Here is a 23,548-nt window from a genome sequence, read left to right on the forward strand (position 1 = left end):
TTGTCTGTTTAGTTTAATTTCTCTTCTCCCTAAAAGATCTGTTTCCCTTCTGTGTTATACTCCTGACTTCAGTCCTATTATACCCTGAATCTCCTTTAATCCCAGCCTACCTGTAACTGAGATTACCCACTTAGCAAGTCTCCAACATCCTCCTTTCAAACTCCCTTATACCCCACCTTTCCTCAAATCACCCACATAACAGCCTGGAAGCTCCCAGTTCCCTTAATTTACTTGTGTATATTATCTTCACCAGAAGTACCTTTTCCTGAAAAAGTAATTGTTAGTAATTATGTTAATTAGAAAATAATGAAATAAATTTTTTTATTATACAAAAGAAAATATTTTCTTTCAAAAATTGGAGGGGGGGAACATGACAGATGTGTACTCAACACGAGGATTGGTCATTATTAAAAGCTTATTATTTCAGTGGAATTTTGTTTTTGTTGGGTTTTTTAAAACCCTTACCATCTGTCTTATTAACAATACTAAGAAAGGATTAGGTTTGCTGTCCTCGTGAAGATCTGCGTAGTCAGCAACAAGTGAGATGTTCGATGTACCCGCGCTTGTCAACTTCTGATTTGTGTTGCCTGATGCACCAGCGCTTGTCACCTTCTGACTTGTGTCAGGAACAAATTTTTAAATGTCTATCATATATGATTATTTTCTCTTCTTCTTTTCTTTTATGATTTTAATAAAGATGATTATTATAGGTAACCAAAAAATAAAAGTTCATGATTAAGTCTTTGTGCTTTCATTCATTCGTCGTCATCAGTTTCTAGATCTGGTATTGATTGCAAATCAAATGTTGTGTCTTCTTCCTTCATTGATTCTTTTTCATTATCATAATTATTTACAGATGATTCTTCTAAGTGATTGAGATTGGGATAATCATTTGGGTGTAAAATCTGATTGTTTACTGGTTCTTGGTCTACTTCTGCTTCTGATTCATGCTCTGATTGTTGTTCTGTTTGTTGCTCTGTTTCTATGGTCTTATGAATAGATTTTGGATTTACTGAGGACTTGCTTGATTGTTCAGTTGGTGCTAATTGATCTTTGTTTTGCATAGTTTCTGGGTCTTGTGGTCGTTGTTGTAGGGACATGTCTTTAGCTGGCTTGACATGGGTGACATGGAACCACGGATCTTTTCCTTCAATTTTTATTGCACTTGGAGTTGTTAATATTATTTGGAAAGGTCCAAGCCATTTGGGTTCTAACACAGTCTTCCTAGCGAAGTTTCTGGTGTAAACATAATCTCCGGGTTGGAAGTTGTGTAGATCAAAATCAAAAGGTACTCTTTGATGTATCAAGCCTAATTTGTGAAGTTGATTTAATCGTTGCTTGAGCAATTTGATATATTCATATAGCTTGCATTCCATACCTAGGTGTGATAATTTGTGAATGCTCTGAGGTGCTTTGCCATGGAATGGTGGATGTCCATACAGCATTTCAAATGGTGAAATATGTGTGATGCTGTTGGGTTGGCTTCTTAGGTGGAATAGTGCTAATGGCAATGCATCAGGCCATTTCATATGAGATTCTGCACATAATTTTGCTATAAGATTTTTTAGACTTTTATTCACTCGTTCAATCTGCCCACTCGATTGCGGCCTAAATATTGAGTGTAGATGTCTCTTAATTCCTAATATTTCATAAACTGTAGCTAGAATCTTATTTGCGAAATGGGACCCAGAATCTGATGCAATATGTAATGGTATAGAGAATCTAGGTATTAATTCTCTTAGTAAGATTTTCACAACAAAAGCTGAGGTGTTACGCTTTGCTGGAAAAGCTCCTGGCCATTTAGTTAATCTATCCACTATTACTAAAGCATATCTATAACCATTACTCCTTGGCATTGTGATGTAATCAATTTGTAAGCATTCAAATGGTGTGTAAGCTAAAGGTTTTCCTCCCAGACTATGAACTTTTGTGATTGTCTGGTTGTAATGCATACAAATTTTGCACCTCTGTGAAATTCTCATAGCAACTTCATATATGCCCCTTGCATTCCAATACCTATTTATAGAATCTGCCATGCCCAGAGTTCCATAATGCCCTTTCTGGTGTAGTGCATTGCAAAATGTGTAATATAAGGATTTAGGTAACATCGGTTTTCCATTTGGTCCTAACCAAACTCAGTTAACAAGATATGCACCGTGATATTTCTTCCAATCCTTCACTTCCTTTGGGGGGTATGCATTTTTTAGATCTTCTTCCTCCACCAAAGATAAGTTCAGAATTGTCAGAGGTCCATATCTTGCTGCATATCTGGCAGATTGGTCCTTGGGTTTTTGTATGAGCTTTGCAATGAATTACTGACACTTGGGCTGGTAATTGGATTGCATCCAACAACTGATTAATTACATTGCCATACGCTATTTGTTTGCCATTTGATGTAATGAAACCTCGATTTTTCCAAATTATGGCAGAATGATGGGCGCTCGAAAAAGCATAACAAGAATTGGTAAAAATGTTAGCTTTTAGATTTTCTGCAATTTTTAGAGCGTAGATTAGGCCCATTAATTCTGCTCCTTGAGCACTCATGGTAGATGGTAATGTTGAGTACCAAAGGGTTTCAGAGGCTGTCACTATGGCTGCTCCGGTATATCTCTGATTGTCTACTACATATGATGATCCATCTGTGAATAAGGTAATATCAGGGTCTTTCATTGGCTTATCGTCTAAATCAGGTCTTGTTTTATGCATGATGTTAAGTGCATCTTCACAGATGTGTAGACTTTCTCCTTCCAGAGGTAAATCTGGAATCAGAGTAGCATGTTTCTGCACCGGTGAAAAGTTATATTTTCACTAGCCAACAGAATCGCTTGGTATCTTGATAATCTCTGGGAAGTGAATGCCTGTAAGTTGGTGTTTCTTAAAGTAGATTCCACTTGGTATTGGGAAAATACTTTTAGTTCACTCCCTAATACCAAGGATGAAGATTTTCTAATCATGATGGCTACAGCAGCTATGGCTTTTAAACAACTAGGCATACCACAAATCACTGAATCTAACTTAGAGCTGTAGTAAGCAACTGGTCTAAGTCTATTTCCAAATGTTTGTGTGAGAAAACTGGAGGCTATCCCTTTGTCTTCATGCACATATAGTAGGAATGGTTTGTCATGATCAGGGATACCTAGGGCTGGAGCTGATAGAGTAAGTGATTTCAATTTCTCTAATGCATGGATATGTTCTTTATTCAGCTTTAACGGTTCTGGAACTTCCTTCTTGGTTAGCTCTATCAGAGGTCTTGCGATGTAAGCATAACCTGGAATCCAGTTTCTACAGAAGCTCGTTATTCCTATGATTGCCCTGAGTTGCTTTTTGGTCTTAGGCAAACTCAAATTTTGTATATTTTGTATTCTCTTATTGGAAATTCTTCTGGAGCCTTTCTCTAGGATGAATCCTAAATAATTTACTTTTTCCTTCACGAATTGAAGTTTCGATTTGGAAATTTTATGGCCCCTTTTGCCTAGCTCTTTGATCAAGTGTACGCTATCAGTGTAACAGACTTCAGCAGATGGGGACATTAGCAGGATGTCATCAACATAATGTACCATTTTGCTGTCAAGGAATGTTATCGACTCAAGGTCTCTCTGCAGAATTTGGCAAAAGAGTGAAGCTGAATCTGCAAATCCCTGGGGCAAACGCATCCAGAAGACAGATTTACCCTCCCAGGAGAAAGCGAACAGCTTCTGGCTGTCTCTGTGCAGGGGAACAGAGAAGTATGCAGAGCTCAAGTCCAGAACAGTAAACCAAGCAGCTTCAGGTGGAATTGCTGCAATGATTTGCGATGGATTTGGTACCACGGCATAGGTCTTTTGCACATGGTCATTTATTGCTCTTAGATCTTGAACTAAACGCCACTGAGTCTTTCCATCAGGAGATAATTTTGCTTTCTTTATTGGCATGATTGATGTATTGTATTGCAAAAATCCATATTTTAATATGCCCTGCTCCAATAAACTCTCTATGATGGGTTTCACTCCTTCTATCGCTTCTTGACTAAGTCTGAACTGAGGAATTCTTGGAGGTAAGCCTTCTTTCACCTCTATCTTTACTGGTTCCGCTGACAATATCCTGCCCGCCTCATTTGAATTTTTAGCCCACACATAATCTGGAATATCATCTGGAACCTCATAGATCAGTTGATTGGTATGATGGTTCCTCACTATATGTGTCTAAAAATAAAATGGGATGGTGTTTCAGAGATCTCTTAGGTATGTGTAAATAAATTTGTCCATCCGGTTGACATTGGATGGTTGCAGCCAATTTGCATAGAAGATCTCTTCCCACGAAGTTTGAAGGACATGATGGCATCAATAGGAAGGTGTGTTCAAGAGTCAGAGGTCCAAATTTTAACATTTTAACTTTTAGCTTTGGGACTTGTTGTGCTACCCCAGAAGCTCCTCTTACTCTTAAACTGCCTTGAAATTGACATCCTTCAGGTGGTTCTCATAGTACGGAACAAGTTGCCCCCGTGTCCAGTAATCCCTCATAGTGTACTCCCCCGGATTTCTAAAGTAACTAAGGGTTCTCCACTGTCATTGGACTTCACTGGCACTAAGGTTAATAAAGAATCCTCAGTATTTTGCGTACACTTGTCATTGATTCTTTGTTGCGTATGGTCTTTTGTCTCTAAACCCAAACTTCCTATAGCACCATTAGGCAAGTTCAGTTTAGAATCAGGATTACAGAAAGCAGGCTTAAAGAGCATACTCTCATTGAGAGCTTGTAAGTCATTGTCACTATTGCACATTCCATGTTGGCTTTCATTAAGGGCTTCAGAAATGGAAGTTTGATTTGTTCTATCTTCCACTCTGCTCTTTAAAGAATTGTCAAGCCTCAAATCAACAATCTCTCCTTCAGTAGTCTCCGGGATTGTATGAGAGTTAGATTGTGTTCCCTTCAACACTTCAGGTTCAATTACTGATTCAAAAGCTGATTGATGTTCCCTATTTTGCCCTACTGTTTTTGTGACTGACATTAGATGATTTTTATTTTTATCAATCACAGTAACAGTCTCGATGTTATGTTCAGCCACACTGATTGTAGAAGAAGGCAACTGTTCCCTATCTCTTCCCCAAAGTTTAGGATGAAATTCTGTAGCTAAGGGGTTGAGAAAGGTGGATTTTTATTTTCCTACACAGCTGCTAACATCTTTTAAATCAGTGGGTCGTTTCTTTAAAATCAAGTTCTTGCCAACCTCTAGACTTTTTTGCTCTTTAACCTCTAACTGTGACATTGTGTCTAAAGCAATTGCATGGGAAAGAACTGTTGCATCTAATTCTAAACCCGTTTGCAAATTTTCTTGATGTGATTCTTTGCAATGGTTTGATTCATGCTTCCCACCCAATGTTTGTGATATGGAATGAGAAAGCTGATCCCTTATATAATCATCCTCCTTAATGCCAAAGATTTCTTTGCGCATTTGCATTATGTCTTCCCATTGCTCATTATCTACCACAGACCTATGTGTATCCTCTGTGTAGATTACTTTAGACACCTTTTCTATTTTGCCTCGATTTCTCATTTTGCTTCCCTCAATTCTTAGACTCTGCCACACCCAAATTACACTGATTGATAGGTTTTAAATTAGAAATCGATTCATAATGATTTTTTCGGTTTCGTGCCCATTTGTATATATCTCTCCATATCATCTAACGAAGGTGTTTGACTGTACTTTTTGCATGTGTGATTGCAGCAAGTATCCGTATGTTTTTCTTGATTATATCTATTTGATTCATTATTTCTAGCCCACTTTGAATTATAAAATGTTTTTCTATTATCTCTTTGAATATTGGGTTTTGAAAAATCAATTTGTTGCTTATATCTACAAAAACGAATCACGTGCCCGATCTTCCCACACAAGTAGCATCGGGGTGCTGATTTTGATTTTGGGGTGCTGTTGGCAGGTTGTCTAAACTGGTTTCTACTCGTTTGAAGAGCAAAATTCTTCACCTCTTTGATTTCTTTCTCCCATCTCGACTTTTTTAATTGCCTCTTCAAGTCTGCTATGATCTCATCTTTCTCATTGTCAGATTGCCTAGCCATTCTCACTTCTTTCTGTTTGGAATCATATATATATGCTGCATGATTCCTAATAACCTCCAGTGGTAATGATTCCCACTGTAGACAACTTTGCCTGAAGTAATTTTGTATTGAAATATACATTCTGATTACTATCTAGGGCAGTGATGGTGAATCTAGAGACAGAGTGCTGGGCCCTGCCCCCCCCACCAGAGACCACTAAGTGCCCCTTCCCTCCCACATGATGTCCCTGTTACCCAGAAAAGGGGAGGGATAAAGTGCTCCCATTGGGCCACTGGGGGAGGGGGGGTGGTGTGTGAAGTGAGGAATGTCCTCAGCAAGTGTAGAGAGGGGAAGGAGATTAGCCCAAGTGCTCCTGCCACCGTGAGCCAACCACCTTACTCCCTGTGCACTACCATTGGGCTGCTGGGCAGAGAGGCAGGGGATGTGAGAAAATGTAATCAGGCATGGGAGGGGAACAGCTCCACCTGAGTCCCTTTGCCTTTCTAGTAAAGAACTCTGGGGGTGGGGAGTGGGAAGAGTGCTCTGCATGGCATCTTTGGCACCCATGTCATAGGTTAACCATCACTGTTCTAGAGGATAAACTGTGCCCTGCCCTTACCTTATTTTAAATGTAGTTCTCAAAGTCTGATTTTATGTGACAGTGTTTCCTAACCAATAAGATGTATGAAAGCAAAAATAATTTTTTCTACTAAATTAATCAAACTTCCTTGCGAGCAGTTTAAGGTTCACCTCTCCTATCCCTATAGTAAAAAGGCAAGCACATCTAAAAGTATTTGATGAATTTACACTTGTTTTCTTATTCTAAGGCAAAATGTCTGACAATGACATTTCTGAGAAAATGGTAGAATTGGCAGAAAATATCTTTGTCAAGACAACACTAAGGAAAAAAAAACACCTGAGGAATTAATTTAAGAAAGGACAAAGTAGCTTTCTGTAGAATTTGTGTAATATAAATCTTAGAAAAAGCATTAGCATCAATGAGAAATGATGTATGGTAGGACAGTGAATAATCTTGAAATCATAGCAAGAACAACAAGTTTTCACAGGGGATTTAATGATTAACATCTCCATGAAAATTTCAATTCAACTAGTATTGAGAATCTGCTATGTGACTTCTAGATCATGTGAGCAAAAAAAGATGGATGACTAGACATTTTCTCTGATTCCCCATGACCTCTTGATCCACTCTAGAATCTGCAATAGAGTTTATGAGCCAAAGATAAAAGCAACTTCAGATATCTCCTTGGCCTGAGACCCAAAAACCAAGAGTTAAAAACATACATTAATAAATAAGTATCCTAAGTTCACTCACCATTCCACCTCTTATGGTACCAGAAGCAAGGCTGCACTAACTGACCAAGGACCATAAACATGTGTTTGAACTCATAACAAAACCCAACTCTACACAGCAGCTCCAGTAGTAGTCTTTATTTAGAGTGCCAAGAAGACCACTGTGGAAGTCTGCTTGTGCTGCCATCTCTTCAAAAGCTAAAGCCTGTTAGGGAGCCACAACTCCATATACCAGTACCCAATACTAATGGTACAGCAAATCTCTGAAATAAACTACCTCTAGCACCCCATAGCCATTTAGCTATAGTGGCCTTCAAGACAATCTCATAGCACCAGCACTGCAAGATTCTGAACTTCCAGTGCTGGTCAGGATGGAATAGGGGTGAGATTTCATTGGGTTGTTGAGGACAAGCTCAGCAAACTGCCACAGAAGACAATATGACTTCCTGATCCACTAAACAAATTCAGGCATTTATGAATAAATATTGCAAAACAAAGGAAAATGATCCAACACTTGATGAGACAGCAGGAATTTGAGAACATGGAACTACAACACAGCATTCCTGAGAGGTTCAAAAGAGAAATGAGAACTATGAGCAGAATTTATTTATGGTCTGCACAGCAATAATGGCCAGACTAGAAAAATAATGGAATCTGTTATGGTGAGTCTCATCAATGAAACAAAAGAGAACAAACTAGGAATGAAGATATATAAAAGTGAAGAACAATCTAGAAGATAAGCAAAAAACAAAAACAAAAGAAAATATATTCACTATTGCAGGCAAAACATACTGATCTAGAAGACAGAAGGATCATAGGTCCTCTCAAAAGAACAAGATAGAACAAAAAATCCTTATACCACAATCCAGCAAATAATTGAACTGCCCAGAACTTCTGAGCACAGAAAATGAAATACTAATTGAAAGGACTCACTGATTACCTCCAGAAAAAACCCAAGGTTGCAAAATCTAAGACACCTAGAAGTTAAATTTAACAATTCAATTCAGAAACAAGTTCTATAAGCATCAAAAGGAATTCTTTTAAAAACAAAAGGGCTTCCCAATAATGCAATACTATTTTGCACCTACCAGAAAATGTAGGAGGGAATGGAATGTGTTCCCAAGAGCAATGGAGGAGCTCAGGAGGCAACCCAAAATGACCTATCCTGTAAATATGAACTTAACTAAATATGGGGGGAAATATGGATATTCAATAATAGAGGCATTTGGAAATTTTTAAAAGAAAATCAAATTTGAAGAGATTTGCTTTTTCAATACCCCAACCAACAGAAAATGTAGGAGTAGTAAATATCCAACAGCGAAGGGGATATAGATACCAATAAAAACACTTCTAAATGTATACATTATGGACAAAGAGGAAGATGAACTATAGTGGAAACACTGAAAAGGCAAAACTGGGGCATTATGGACAAACCCGGATGACACCCTGCCTAGAGATTTTCAAAAAAGTCAACCAATTTGAAGATTTATTGGTGTGAGAGCAGGCCAAATGCAGGAGAAAGGGGATGGCCAGTCATAGTAAGTATGAAAGAAAAAAATATCAATTTCTAACATACTTTAGGGTATACAAAAGCATTTATCAAAATTCTTAAGATAAAAATCATAGCAATTCAAAATAAAAATAAGAAATCCGCTGCAAAGGTCTAGGATTGTTTTTAAACCAAATACCTACCAGAAAAGGACCAATTGGAAGAATTAAAAGCCTGAAAAATGAAAGTAGGAGAAGCAAAAATGGACACAAATAAAATACTTGTCAAAATGAGCAAACTAGAATGTCAGAAGTAAGCCAAGTTATTGAACAATGAATGGGGAATATGGAGTTTCTAAACTATAGATCGATATCAAAAGAAACCAGAAATATATAGTGGCATTAAAATTATAAAAGGATATAAAAACTGGGGCAAATGTTACCACTGGATTCTACTGGAATTTAATCAAAGAAGATAAGGCAAAGGCTCCATAAAAAATTTTATTGCTTTTACTTCATTTTTTCATACTGCTATACTATTCATTTTTGTAAGTGAATAATCTTATAATCTTATAAAACCAAGACCTCAAAACATAATAAACAGGTGATAAATCATATAGTTTTCATTTGCATTCCTACAGTTCTTTCTCTGGAGGTGGATAGCATTCTTTTTCATAAGTCCCTCAGAATTGCTCTGGATCATTGGATTGCTGTTAGTAGCAAAGTCTATCATATTTGATCATTCAACAACATTGCAGTTACCACAACAGTTCAAAAATGATCAAAGGTATGAAACTAACCCCAAATAACTATGTCCAATACTGCTGAATTGCATAATTATTTTTTTTAAAGAGAGGGGCCATGCTTGAATTAATTACATTAATTTGCTTCTAGAAACATAATACATTCACTTAAAATATTTAGTTTTATATTTCAGTACGCTTATTGCTTCAAATAGAATAAAAATATAAAGTTCTTTAGACCAGGACTTCTTTTCTTAATGGAATTTGTTCATTATCAGGAAATTTGAGCATAAGCATAATGAAGCAATCTTCTGGCCCTCCATGCTTTCTTTCATTAGAATCATTCCCAAATGCTTGAATTTTGAAAAGGTTTGAAGTAAGAAAATTGCCTAGCATATCTTGGAGAAAAAAGTCAATGTATACATTAAAGGCCACTCATTCAATATTCAATAAACATTTTTCTTTTCCAGGCTTTTTTTTCCTCTCCTTGGTCTTGACTCAGGTCAACTACATTTGCTGAGTTGCCAATTCTTTTCAATTCTTTTTTCACAGTACGTCCCCTTCTCTCGACTCAAAGTGCCATAAGCCAATACAGACCCTTGCTATATCTGAGGTCTCTATGTATCATAACAATCCCCTAATTTTCCATTCTCTACCTTTTCCAACCTATCTTCCACATAGCTGCCAAAAGATCTTTCCAAAGCACAGGTCTGATATGTCATTCCTTTACTCAAAAAAGCTTCAGAAGTTCTCCATTGGCTCTAGTATTAAAAACAAATCCTTTAGATGTAGACATGATCACCCTAGTGCAAATAGTAATAATATGGAAATAGGTCCTGATCAATGACACATGTAAACTCAATGGAACTGCTCCTTGGCTACGGGAGGGGGTTGGGAGGAGGGGAGGGAAAGAACATGATTCATGTAACTATGGAAAAATCAATTAATTAAACTTAAAAAAAACTTTATTTGGCAGTTTTGGTTGAAAAATAATTATAAGGAGCAGCTAGGTAGCACAGTAGATAGAGTACTAGGCCTGGAGTAGGAAGGATCTGGGTTTAAATATGGCCTCAGAAACTTCCTAGTTGTATGACCCTGGACAAGTCACTTAACCCTTGCAGCAATTCTTTCTCAGAAATGATACTAGGACAGAAGGTAAGAGTTAAAAACAAAAAACAGATAAAAACTAGCTGGATGAAAAACTGATAATTAAAAATATACTCTTTAAAGATCTCTGCATAAAAGTGATATTAGAGGGTAATCATAACCACATTAAGTATTCTTCCTGCCTGGAGAGACAACTTAGTGCAATTACTAGTAAGCCAGTCTCTAAGGCAGGGAAAGAAGGAAGTGAACAGGAACACACCAGAAGCTTACTAGTTGACAAGGAATACTAGGAGGGTCAATTATAGCTGTCTATTCACACTAGCACTACCTGTCTCAGCAGAATGAAAAGACTTTGGGTAAGCTGAAAAGATATTCTAGACTTAAACTCAGCATGGCATGATTCTCATACTGGAAGTAAAAGGTATTCCCAAACCTGAGATCAACTTAGAGAATAGTATATTCAACTCTCTTATCTTATGTCCATTCCACAGAGCATTACTCTGAAAAGAATGGGGGACAACCCCCATAATATTTATATTCTTTCTCTGAATTAATAGAAGCTAAATGTGTGTATGACAATGCCATAAAGACACTGGATTGCATTGTCAATCTGAAAACCTGATCTCTATAATTTTTACTGATAAAGGTCTAGAAATCAGTTTCCATCAAAGGAGGGTATGCCCTTCAATTGGGGAATGGCTGAACAAATTGTGGCATATGTTGGTGATGGAATACTATTGTGCTCAAAGGAATAATAAACTGGAGGAATTCCATGTGAACTGGAAAGACCTCCAAGAATTGATGCAGAGTGAAAGGAACAGAGCCAGAAGAACATTGTACACAGAGACTGATATATTATGGTAAAATGTAATGTAATGGACATCTGTACTAGTAGCAATGCAATGACCCAAGACAATTTGGAGGGATTTATGGAAAGGAACACTATCCACATTCAGAGGAAGAACTGCAGGAGTAGAAACACAGAAGAAAAACAACTTCGTGGACACTTGGGTTGATGAGAACATGATTGGGGATGTAGACCTGAAAAGACCACACCCATGTAACTATCAATAATGTGTAAATAAGTCTTGACTGACCACACTAGGAGTGGTGGGGTGGGGGTGGTGTGTGAGTGGGGGTGTGAGTGGGGGTGTGAGTAGGGGGATGGGGAGGTGAAGGGTAAAGTAAAAACATGACTTATGTAACCAGGGAAATTTAAAAAAAAATAAAGAAAAATTTCATGAAATTATATAGTTTTTGAGGGCAAAAATGTTTCAAATTTAAGAGAAAATGAAGAAAACAATAACACCTAATTCAGAGCTGTGAAGATTAAATTTTGCGGCTCAATAGCCGCAAATTGGGGTCAATTCCCAATTCCAAATATTTAGAGTTTTAATATTCTTCAGATGCTATTCCTCTTGGAACATGTTCTCTAAGTGTATGTTCAATATCATTCTCTCTGATGTCTTCTTGAATCTGTATAAAGTCAGACCTGCTATATATAATGCTTGTTTTGAAACAAAATTTGTTCCACCTGGATTGATTGATTAGGGAACAATTTCAATTTTGATTTTCTTATGCTTGATGTCACATAATATGCAGTAATAATGCAGAAAACATACCATGTCATCATTCACAAGGTAGAACCCATCTAGCACCTACTTCTATAAAGAAACTTAGTTTTTTCAATGTAAAGTGTCATTTATTGTATTATCTTCTGGTGCAGTAGGAAGAGGCCAGCTGGTCCTCAGCCACACATTCTCCTCTTCTTCCAACTATATAGATCTAGCTGGTCCTGAAGATTTGGCCAAGGATATCTTCTTATCCATAGCCGATATCTGCTATACTATTCTCCGAGAACCTTGAACTGGACACAAGCAAAGTACCAGGCTCAGGATGGATGTTGCCATTATTTATTATGTAGTAACTATGCACTTTAAAATCATTTCATAGGTGTAAAACTGCTAACATTTTTATTAACTTCCTATTTTTTTAATGTATCTCAGACTAAGTTTTTGAGTGTAAGATTAAAATTAATATCCAACAATTCCAAGTATTACATTTTATAAGATTTATTAATAGTCACTTGAAGCAGAAGAAATAAAAGGACAAAAGTAAAAGTCTGAGTAAAATTCTCTTGCCTCTCACCTCACTCCACCTCCACAGCCACATTTCCACCTTTCTGGGAGAAGAGAGTGAGAGGCAGGGCTACATCAAAATATATCCTCCCTAAGTAGGATATAGGTAAACATGTAAAGAGGATGCTAGGTTTTAGAGTCCTGGGGAGCAGATTCTAATTATACATGAGTGTTGTCTCTCCCTAGCCCCATATCCCTATGGTTTTTATTGCATTGCAGGAGTTTGTTTTAAAGAATACACATATCACATTAAAGCAGGAATAGCTGAAGTTTTCCCCTACTTTGTATGTTAGAGGAGACTAAGAGGGAGACCTTTCTCTGACTACACTACTTTGTATACTTTCCATGATCTATGTCTTCTTTCTTTCACAGCCAAATTTCTCAACCAATCCCCTCTACTACCAGAAATTCTTAATCCTAACTATGTCAACATATTGGTTTTCTTTATAATCCTATACATTTTATTTTTTGTATTCATGAACATTATTCTAAAAAGGAACCCACAGGCTTCACCAGACACAAAAAGATTAAGAATCCCTGTTCTATTTTCTTGGCTTTCATTCTTCTCCTTAATGTCTTGCACCTTATTTTTACAATCTGCACTCTACAGAAACTGGTCACTAGGACCAACAGTAATCTCTCAACTGGAAATCTGAATGGCCTTTTGTAGGATTATACTGCTTCATAATATTATTTTCTTCATATCCCTCTTAATTGTGGTACCTTATGGAGCAGCTGGGTGACTCAGTGGATAGAGAGCCAGGCCTGGAGATGACAGGACCAGGGGTTCAAATCTGAATTCAGAAACTTCCTCAATGTATGACTATCTGACTCTGGCCAAGTCACTTAACCCCAATTGCCTAGCTCTTACCTCTCTTCCACCTTGGAACCAATACTTAGTATCAATTCTAATATGGAAGTCAAAGATTAAAAAAAATTGTTAGGAAGGCAAGGGTCTTAAAGAAAAAAAAAATTCTGGTACCTTCTCTCTGTTGATTATGTCCAGTAACTGCTCTGAACAATATGATTCGCTGATAATATTATATTTTATAAAAGATTTGTAAATCACTACAGAATACATTTAGAAAACTTTTATGTAATTAAAAAAATCCTTTGTTTTCTAGGTACTGAGAAACTATTCAAGACTTTTGAGTGTTTTGATGAAAACAATTTTAGCAACACTGATTCATAAAAAAAAAAAAAAAAAAAAAAAAAAAACCACAACCCACTGAATTTCTGAATAGGATCTCAAGAGAAAGGAACCTTTAGAGATCATCCAATTCAATCTCTTTTTCTTATGGATGTGGGTACTGAGGCCCAGAAAATGTAAGGGAAAGTTTCAGTAACATCTTTTAACCACTTGCCTTAAATCCCACTCATGTCCTGCTGAACAAGCCTGGAAAAAGAAAGGGAGGGAGAGAGGGAAGGATGGAGGGAAGAAGGAATCTAGTATGTGCCAGGAAGTGTGCTAGATGCTTTACAAATTTCATTTAATCCCCATAACGCTTGAGTTAGGTGTTTAAGTATTATTTTCTTCATTTTACAAATGAGGAAACTGAGGCAGAATTTAAATAACTTGCCAAGGGTCACCAAACCAATATCTGAGCTCAGGAGTTCTAGATGCTAGGCCCAGTGCTCTGATGCATCACCTAGCTGCCACTAAATGAAATTTTGCTGTTTGAGTCCACTACAAGTTTGTTACATAATCTCAACTAGATCTTCACTGCTGAAAGGCAAACCTTTTATATCTCCCATTAACTCACATTCACTAAAACAGCTTTTCCAAAACTTTCTATCCTTTCTCAAACCTTCTATAGCTCACCCTCTTGAACCTTTTTAGCTGAAAACTGCTTCACACTTCATTCTACAAATGAAGGCCATATGTTGAGTCACACTTATTCCCTCTTCTTCATTTCGAATCATTCATATATGCCACATCTTCTTCCTTCTCATTTTTCATAAAATAAAATCTTCATGTTACCCTTCTTGCCAAAAGAAGTCCCTCTCCATGCAAGAGTGACCCCATTCCATCCCATCTTCTCCAGCAGACTGTCCCCTTCTCACATCCCTATTTCACTAATCTTCAGTGCTCCCCTCTCTACTGGCTTCTTCTATACTGCCTACAAATATGCTCATGTCTCCTCCATTCTCAAAGACCATTCACTTCAAACAAGGGTATGCCCTGGAATTGAAAATGAAAATTGGAAAATGAGGGAATGCCCTTCAATTGGGGAATGGCTGAAAAAAATTGTGGTATCTGTTGGTGATGGAATACTATTGTGCTCAAAGGAATAATAAACTGGAGGAATTCCATGTGAACTGGAATGACCTTCAGGAATTGATGCAGAGTGAAAGGAGCAGAACCAGTAGAACATTGTACACAGAGACTGATACACTGTGGTAAAATCGAATGTAATGGACTTCTGTACTAGCAGCAATGCAATGATCCAGGACAACTCTTGAGGGATTTATGGTAAAGAACGCTACCCACATTCTGAGGAAGAACTGCAGGAGAGGAAACACAGAAGAAAAGCAACTGCTTTGAACACATGGGTTGAGGCGGACATGATTGGGGATGTAGATCCCAAACCACCACACCAATGTAACTATCAATAATATGGAAATAAGTCTTGATAGATGAAACCAGTGGAAATGCGCATTGGCCAAGGGAGTGGGGCGTTGGGATGGGGAGAGTAAGAACATGAATCATAAAACCATGGAAAAATTTTTTTTCCAAAAAACAAAAACAAAAACAAAAAACTGTCCTTTATCATTCCTTTCTGTAGCTAAATTCCTTGAGAATGCTATCTACAGTTAGTGCCTCTATTTCTTTTTCTCTCTTATTCTCTTAATTCTCTGCAGCCTGGCTTCTGACCACATAATTCAACTGAAATTATTCTCTTCAGAATTATCAGTGATCATTTAATTGCCAGATCTTAATCCTCATCCTTCTTGATCTCAAGCCTATGACACTGTCTATAATCCTCTTTTCCATGTTGAATTCTTCTTTCTAGGTTTTTATGATCTTGTTCCTTTCTGATTCTCCTCCTACCTATCTGACCAACTAGTAGTTCTCTGTCTCTTTTGCTAGATCTTCATCCAAGTCACACCAATAACTGTGGAATTTCCCAAGATTGTTTTATGTCTTCTCTCTCACTACTGTTTCACTTGGTGATGTCATCAGCTCCCATGATTTCAATCATTATCTCTAATGATTATGATAATGATAATGATCTTTCAATCATTATCTACAGATCTATTTGGCCAGTCTCTCTTCTGACCTCCAGTGTTGCATTTCCTACTGCTTATTGAACATCTCAAACTGCAAGTCCCAGAGACATCTTAAAATCAACATGTCCAAAAGTGAATTGTCTTTCCTCTCTTCCTGAATTTCTGGATTACTGTCATGGATATAACCATCTTCTTAGTCACCTAGGCTAGCCACCTAGGTTATCATCCTTGACTCTACATTCTATCTCACTACCCATATCTCAATGTCATTTTTCATTCAATGACTTTTCCTGTCATGTCATTTCTATTGTAAGCAACATCTCTTGGGTATGTTCCTTCTCTCCTGCAACCCTTGGTGCAAACCTTTATCACTTCACACCTGGACTACTGCCACAGCTAGTTTCCTTGTTTCCCCTCTCTCCCCAGTCAAGTAAATATAAGATCTTGTTTGGTGTGTAAAGCACTTTTATAACCCAGTCCCTTCCAACCTTTCTCCTTTCCTGTGATCTAGTGATACTGACTTTCTTGCTGTTGCTTTCATGACATGCCATTTCCACAGTGTAAAGTTTTCACTGGCTTTCCTCATGCTTGGAACACTCAGTCTCTTCATTTCTACCTGGTTTCCCTGGCTTCCTTTAAGTCTTAGCTAAAGTCCTACCTTCTCCAAGAAGCTTTTCCTAGTGGCAGCTAGGTGGCACAGTGGATATATAGCACTAAACCTGGAGTTGGGAGGATCTGGGTTTAAATCTTGCCTCAGAACACTTCCTAGCCATGTGACCCTGGGCATGGGCAAGTCACCTACCCCATTTACTTAGTGCCCTTGACCTTCTGTCTTAGAATTGTTGCTAAGACAGAAAAGGGTTGGGGAGAAAAAAAGAATGTACATTTTATTTGTGCTTACCATTCTGTTCAATTTGCCTAATTTCTTGTGCTGTATGACCCTCAAGAAGAGTCTAAAAAATTATTTTTTCCTCTTACCAAAAAGGAATACTATTTATCACAAAGTAACATCTACAGATTATTTTGTATCATACTCCAAGTTGAATATCCAAGCTAACCTGAACAGAAAAGATCATTAAAAAGCCATATTAGGCTCCATAATGCAATTTTGTACTTAGAAGTATCTTTGTATTTCCAGGGCCCAGTGGCCTGGCACATAGTAGGCATTTAACAAAAGCTTGATTATGTTCAAATAAATTTGGGGAATTCAGAAAACACACACACACACACACACAATACTATACAATAAAAGCTAGATGCTAGTGCACTAGAAACTATCCAGGTTCCCCATTTTGCCTTCCTTCTTCTTCCTCCCTCCCTCCTTGGTAATGTTGGAAATTAAGTATTTCTCAGAAGGCAAAGCACTCAGAAGTAAAATTGCCCTCTTCTCTTCAGTTTGTTTTCTTTTTGACTTGCCCTTCTCCAAAGGATTAGTAATTCAATGATTCAATTCCGGATTCAGTGGGAGTGCCACCTTGTGGGTACAGTGTGCTTGCTGTAAGGGAAACTCCACTGCACTGGATCTGGAGTTGGAAGATCTGGATTCAAAATTCACTTACTGTTTAGCCTAAAGTAAGCTAAGTTACTTCTTAGGGCTCCTCCTTTGGTAAAATGAGTTTAACTCATGATTTCTATGACTATGGGGGGGGGGGGAAGGAATGTACTTAAATCCTATGTGATGAGATCCTCTGGAAATAGTGATAACTAGAGATAGTAATTTCACCAGATAAGCCTTAAAAGTTGAAACCAGAACCTGCAGATGAAGTCCCAATGCATACTCCATAGTTAACCAAGACATTGATCCTAAACACTGACTCTAGGAAAAGGCACTTAAATATCTCTGTAATCAACTTCTGTCTCTAAAATGGGAATAGCACCCATCCCTAACAGAAATGGACAAAAAAAATTAGCGGCAAAAAGTGCTACATAAACAAATGCACAGTACTATTATCAATTGCTTTATAAACAATAGTTAAATTTCTTATCAACATATATGCTATGGCCACAGAGTACGTGTTTCTTTTTTGTTACATCTTAATGCTGCCTTACATAACCCTTAAGACAAACCACTATCATGCAGGAATTTAAAAAAAAAAACCGCATTTAAACCATCAGAGATACTTTAACTGAATTAGATATTTATGTTCTCTTTATAACTACAAAAGACCTGAAGCTTATCAACTGAAGATGACTTATGAAAAAAGATAAACTAGATCCAAATTGACAGATAAATACAATATATGTATGTGTATATACACATATATAGATATACACTAACAGATTAATACAAGGCAGACTATATGTATATTGTAGTATACACACATATGTAGATGTACATTAATAGATTAATACAAGACATTGAATAATCCTAACTCAAAGTTTAGCATATCCCCATGGGCATGTTCTTCCTCTCTTCGAGTTACAACCTCTCCCTTCTCCTGGCTTCACAGTGATTTCCTTCTGGTTCTAAGCAGCTCTCTCCATCTATATTCATGAGAAAAGATACTGGGGAGAAAAATCAATCCTTATTCGAACAACTCAGGGAAATGAATTTGGTCAAGAACAACTCGGATTCCTGGAGTCATGACAACCTATTTAAAAGACAGGGGTGTAAGCTACACTAACTGCTCCCTCTAAATAGAAGCTTTTATTTTATATCATGCCACAAGTCTTGGAAGACATTAATTAGGCATGGAAAACGAAGGATCCTGCGGGGACACTCTTTTAGGTCAAACTGTAAAGAAGTGCAATAGCCTCTGAAAAGGAAGCTATCTCCTCATCCACCCCTCCTTCCTCCACGAAAAATAACTGCCCCGAGTTGCAGCCCTTAGGATTTCCGGATCCGACGCACAGGACAAGAGAGAGAAGAACACGGAGCCACCGGCCCAGAGCCCCCGGGCGTTTACTGGGTGGGCGACCGCCCCCAGCCATGGCTCCGACCTCCCCATTCCAAGGCTGGGTTGGGGGGAAGAGTCCCAACTGCATGGGTCACTGGCTGAGAAGCCCCCCCACCGCTTTCACGGAGGTCATGGGGCAGTGCCCACCACGCGCCGGCCCCAGGACTAGCTCGCTCATTGTCTCTTAGTTGCGGCCCCCGCTGCCCATCCGCGACGGTCCCAGCCGACCCCTACGCAGCTTGGCGGAGGGGGCTGCAGAATGGGCCACGCCTGGTCCCCACCTCCATTCCCCCTCTCGAGGCCGCGCGCTGGGAAAAGGGAGGAGGCGCCCCCGGCTCACTCACCGCTGCGGCGGTTGGGCCGGACTGGGCTTGGCTGCTTCTTCCCGCTGCTGCAGCTGCCGCTGCCGCTGCTGCTCCTGCTCCGAGGGCTGCGTGACTGTGACCGGCTGGCGGACGGCTAGGTGGGGAGTGCGGCGAATGTAGGCTCCGGCCGCAGAGCCCCCTCTCTCTGTCTCAGTCTCTCCGTCTCTGTCTCTGTCTCTGTGTCTCTCTCTCTCTCTCTCACACACACACACACACACGCACACACCACACGCCCCCTCCCGGGCCGCCAAGGCACCCGCCCCGCAGGGAAGCCAGAAGCTGCAAACCACGATGGGGGAGGGGGAGGTTATACGAGGACTGACCGACCGACCCACCGACCGATCAACGGACTGAGGGGCGGCCGGTCTGACAGACTGCTGACTGACTGACTCACGCCGCCGCCGCCGTTCCCTCCCCCCGCTCCCGGCTGCCAGCCGCTCACTTCCGGTGCAGGCCGCCGCACCAATCACGCCGCAGTCTCCCCACACCCCATACACGCCCAGGCTTTTTAGGGTCTCCGGGTCCGCGCTGGCTGAGGGCGAGGGGCGAGTCTGATCCAGCTTCCCACCCTTTGCCTTAGGGCACCTCCCTGAGGGACCGCCCGCCAACCCGCCCCCACCCCTCTGCAGTCCTAGCGTCCCTGGAAAGAATGAATCCTGCCTGGAATGAATGAGTGAATGAGCAAGTGAAACCCAGACTAGATCCACCCCACCCCTTCCCTCTTACAGTGGAAGCTGCACTTTCCTGGGCTTTTTCCCGCTTTGGGAGACGGGGGTCTCCGTAGGCTCTAGACCCTTTTTAGTTTTAAGCTGGGGAGGGGGCTCCCCAGAAAAGAAAGATTTATGTCAGCCTATTTATAGTATTAGACAGAAAGTCTAGAAAAGCACCTCAGATATCATTTAGTCCAGAGTTTCTTAGCTTGGGATCCAGTAAACTTTTTTTTAAATGCATGATAATATGTATTCAATACAATTGGCTTCCCTGTGTATTTTATCCATTTAAGAACATTATTCTGAGAAGGGGTTCCTAAAAGCCAACAAACTGCCAACTGGATCTATAAATAATTTCTTAACAAGATTAAGTGACCCTGAGATCTTTAGTTGAGCTTTTTTTTTTTTTTTTTTAATATATTTTTAAACCCTTAACTTCTGTGTATTAGTTCCTTGGTGGAAGAATGGTAAGGGTAGGCAATGGGGATCAAGTGACTTGCCCAAGGTCACACAGCTGGGACGTGTCTGAGGCCAAATTTGAACCCAGGACCTCCCGTCTCTAGGCCTGGCTCTCAATCCACTGAGCTACCCAGCTGCCCCCTTTAGTTGAACTTTTTAAAGGATAATGAAACTGAAGCCCAAAGAGCAATGACTTTGAAGGTCAAATCAACAAGCATTTGTTGAGTGACTACCTTGGGTCAGACACTGGAAAGACAAAAGACAGAAAGATAAATAGCTGGATAGAAGGATAGATAGATGATCTGAGTGAATTAATATAAAACAAATGTGAATTAATCCAACCATTCTGGAGGGCAATTTGGAATTATGCCCAAGGGGCTTTAAAAGACTGCCTGCCCTTTGAGTCAGCCATACCACTGCTGGGTTTGTACCCCAAAGAGATAACAAGGAAAACTACTTGTACAAAAATATTTATAGCTCTGCGCTTTGTGGTGGCAAAAAACTGGAAAATGAGGAGGTGTCCCTCAATTGGGGGATGGCTGAATAAATTGTGGTATCTGGTGGTGGTGGAAAACTACTGAGCTAAAAGGAAAAATGAACTTGAGGAATTCCATGTGAACTGGAAAGACCTGCAGGAATGGATGCAGATCTAAATGAGCAGAACCAGGGGAACATTGTACACAGAGACTGATACACTGGGGTACAATCAAACAAAATGGACTTTTCTACCAGCAGCAATGCAAATGATCCAGGACAATCCAGAGGAACTTATGAGAAAGAATGCTATCCACATCCAGAGAAAGAACTGTGGGAGTAGAAATGCAGAAGAAAAACATGATTGATCACTTAGTTCAATGGGGATATGATTGAGGTTTTGGCATTAAAAGATCACTCTATTGCAAGTATTAATAATATTAAAATAGGTTTTGAACAATGATACATGTATACCCCACTGGAATTGCTTGTCGGCTCTGGGAGGGGGGAAAGAAGGGTAGGAAAAGTCGTGAATTATCTAACCATGGAAAAATATTCTAAATAAATATTTTTTAAATAAAAAATAAAACAGAAACAGAAAAAAAGCTTTAAAAAATTCTTTGACACCATCTAAGAACCGTAGAGCTGTTACTTAGCCTACTCTTAAGAAGCTAACAGTCTTCTAGGGAAGACATCAAGAAAACTGATATGTACAAACAAGCTATAAACATGATAAATTGAAGATGTTTATAGAAAGTAAAGATGGGGAGCAAGAAATGTTGAATAGAAATAAAGGCTTGTGTTTGAATTCCACTTTAGACAATAATAGTATGACTGGACAATTAGTTTCCCCATTGTAAAATGGGGACAATAATAGTGCTTACCTGCAAGGGCTGTTATGAAGATCAAATGAGATATGGTGTGTGGGATAATTTGCAAATTTTAAATAATTATTTATATATTGGGTATTGTCTACTTAAAGACAGTAGGAATGACCCAAGACAAACTATTGAGTTTATTACCTTTATTGCCTTTAGTCTGAATAAATCTTTATCAGATCCAAATGAACCAATATGAAATTGAATTACTAGTATCTATTGTCATTGTCATTTGTGAGCATTTTTAGGAATTCTCACTTTAACTAACACCTTACTTTTTAGCTCAATGAAATGCAATTTGTGGAGCTTCAGAGAGCTGTGCATTTTCATAATCTTTAATTGCTCTTTTTTTTGTAAATCAATTGTTTTTTAACTTTTGCCCAAACACATAAAATCTACATACAATATCATGTACTCTCAAATGGCCTCCTTGATTAAAATTAGTCAGTTCTAGCTGGAAGATAAGCCTAATAGCATCCATTTATTTTACTTAGCAAATTCTCAAATATTCAGATTATCCTGATAACTAATGATCTGGGTCCTTAGTTTCCAATTTTTAGACTGGGTTATGTTCACCTAAAGATGGATAGGAGAAAAGAAAAGGTAAAATTATCAGTCTAATTTATTTTTTATTAGCACCACTGGGGAGAAGTTATTGAGAAGACGGAAACAACTGATGAAATGGTAATAAGGACCTGAATGCAGTGAATGAATGTTTCTATACTGTATCTTTCCACCTGAGGGGAACTTAAGTTTGCTTTTCATGAATTTCCATAAACGAACAAATATTGACTATGTATTTCTAAATTCCTAATACTCTTTCAGATTATCCCTCCTCCAAGAACTGGTGTTAATTTCTCTGTCCTGGGGTCATTTTCTGGTTTGGTTAATTACATTGTCTTCTTGAAACTCTTAAGCATTTTCAATTTGTTTCAGAATTTTATACAATACATTCATTCCACACTTGTGTTCAGAACCATATCTCATTGCTTTTAGTTACATTTTACTCAAAAGACAGCTATATTTTTGACACATAATTGCACTTTTAGATATTAAATTGAATAAACTAAGATTCTCTAAATGTAATTTGCTGCCTGTTGTATAAGAATATGTTGCTATTGAGTAACTCCCATAGCACTTTGTACCCTCCTTACAGCTCTTGTTACATACTACCTTTTTTATAGTTATTTGTGTACATGTCTTATCACTCCCACTGAATTGTAAACAAGAAGCAGTATCTTACTTATCTTTGTATCCCTCACAGCCTTGAACTTAGTAGACACAGAAATGTTTGTTGAATTGATTAATTTTTGTAAATATTTTTTTTTTGCAGAGTAGGGATGATGTGCTTTGTATTAGTCAATATCCACCCTTTTAATTGATCTTATTTAGCAAATGTATGCATTTGTTAATGGGAGAAGTGTTCTGGAAGAATATAACAATCATATAAATGTAAATTCACTCCTATCATACATCCTGTTAGATAAGAAAGTAAAATAAATTAAGAACTTTATTCTCTATTCACATTTAATTAATGGTGCTATGGCTTCCAGATCAAAACATGGTAGTTAAAATTTCCTTCTCCCTTTTTTAGATTTTTGTGCTTTCATGCATTTGTGGTCTCATCAATGTACATTTTCCTTCAGGAACAGGTCTCACCCTTTAAAAAAATCAACTGGGTTTCTCATAATCTTTTCCAATTTCTATATTAACC

At 38.5% G+C, this 23,548-nt stretch overlaps 1 protein-coding gene across 1 annotated transcript in view; it reads right to left on the reverse strand.

Annotated features, from left to right (window-relative positions):
* Nucleotides 1-19,487, reverse strand: part of RAPH1 (Ras association (RalGDS/AF-6) and pleckstrin homology domains 1) — a 108,483-nt gene extending 88,996 nt beyond the window's left edge. Inside the window, exon 1 of the mRNA XM_044669410.1 lies at nt 19,293-19,487. The gene's annotated coding sequence lies outside the window, so the exon portion shown is untranslated. The remainder of the gene's footprint in view (nt 1-19,292) is intronic.
* Nucleotides 19,488-23,548: the final 4,061 nt, after the last annotated feature.

This window comes from Gracilinanus agilis, chromosome 3 (genome assembly GCF_016433145.1).
Source record: "Gracilinanus agilis isolate LMUSP501 chromosome 3, AgileGrace, whole genome shotgun sequence".
NCBI lineage: Eukaryota > Metazoa > Chordata > Mammalia > Didelphimorphia > Didelphidae > Gracilinanus > Gracilinanus agilis.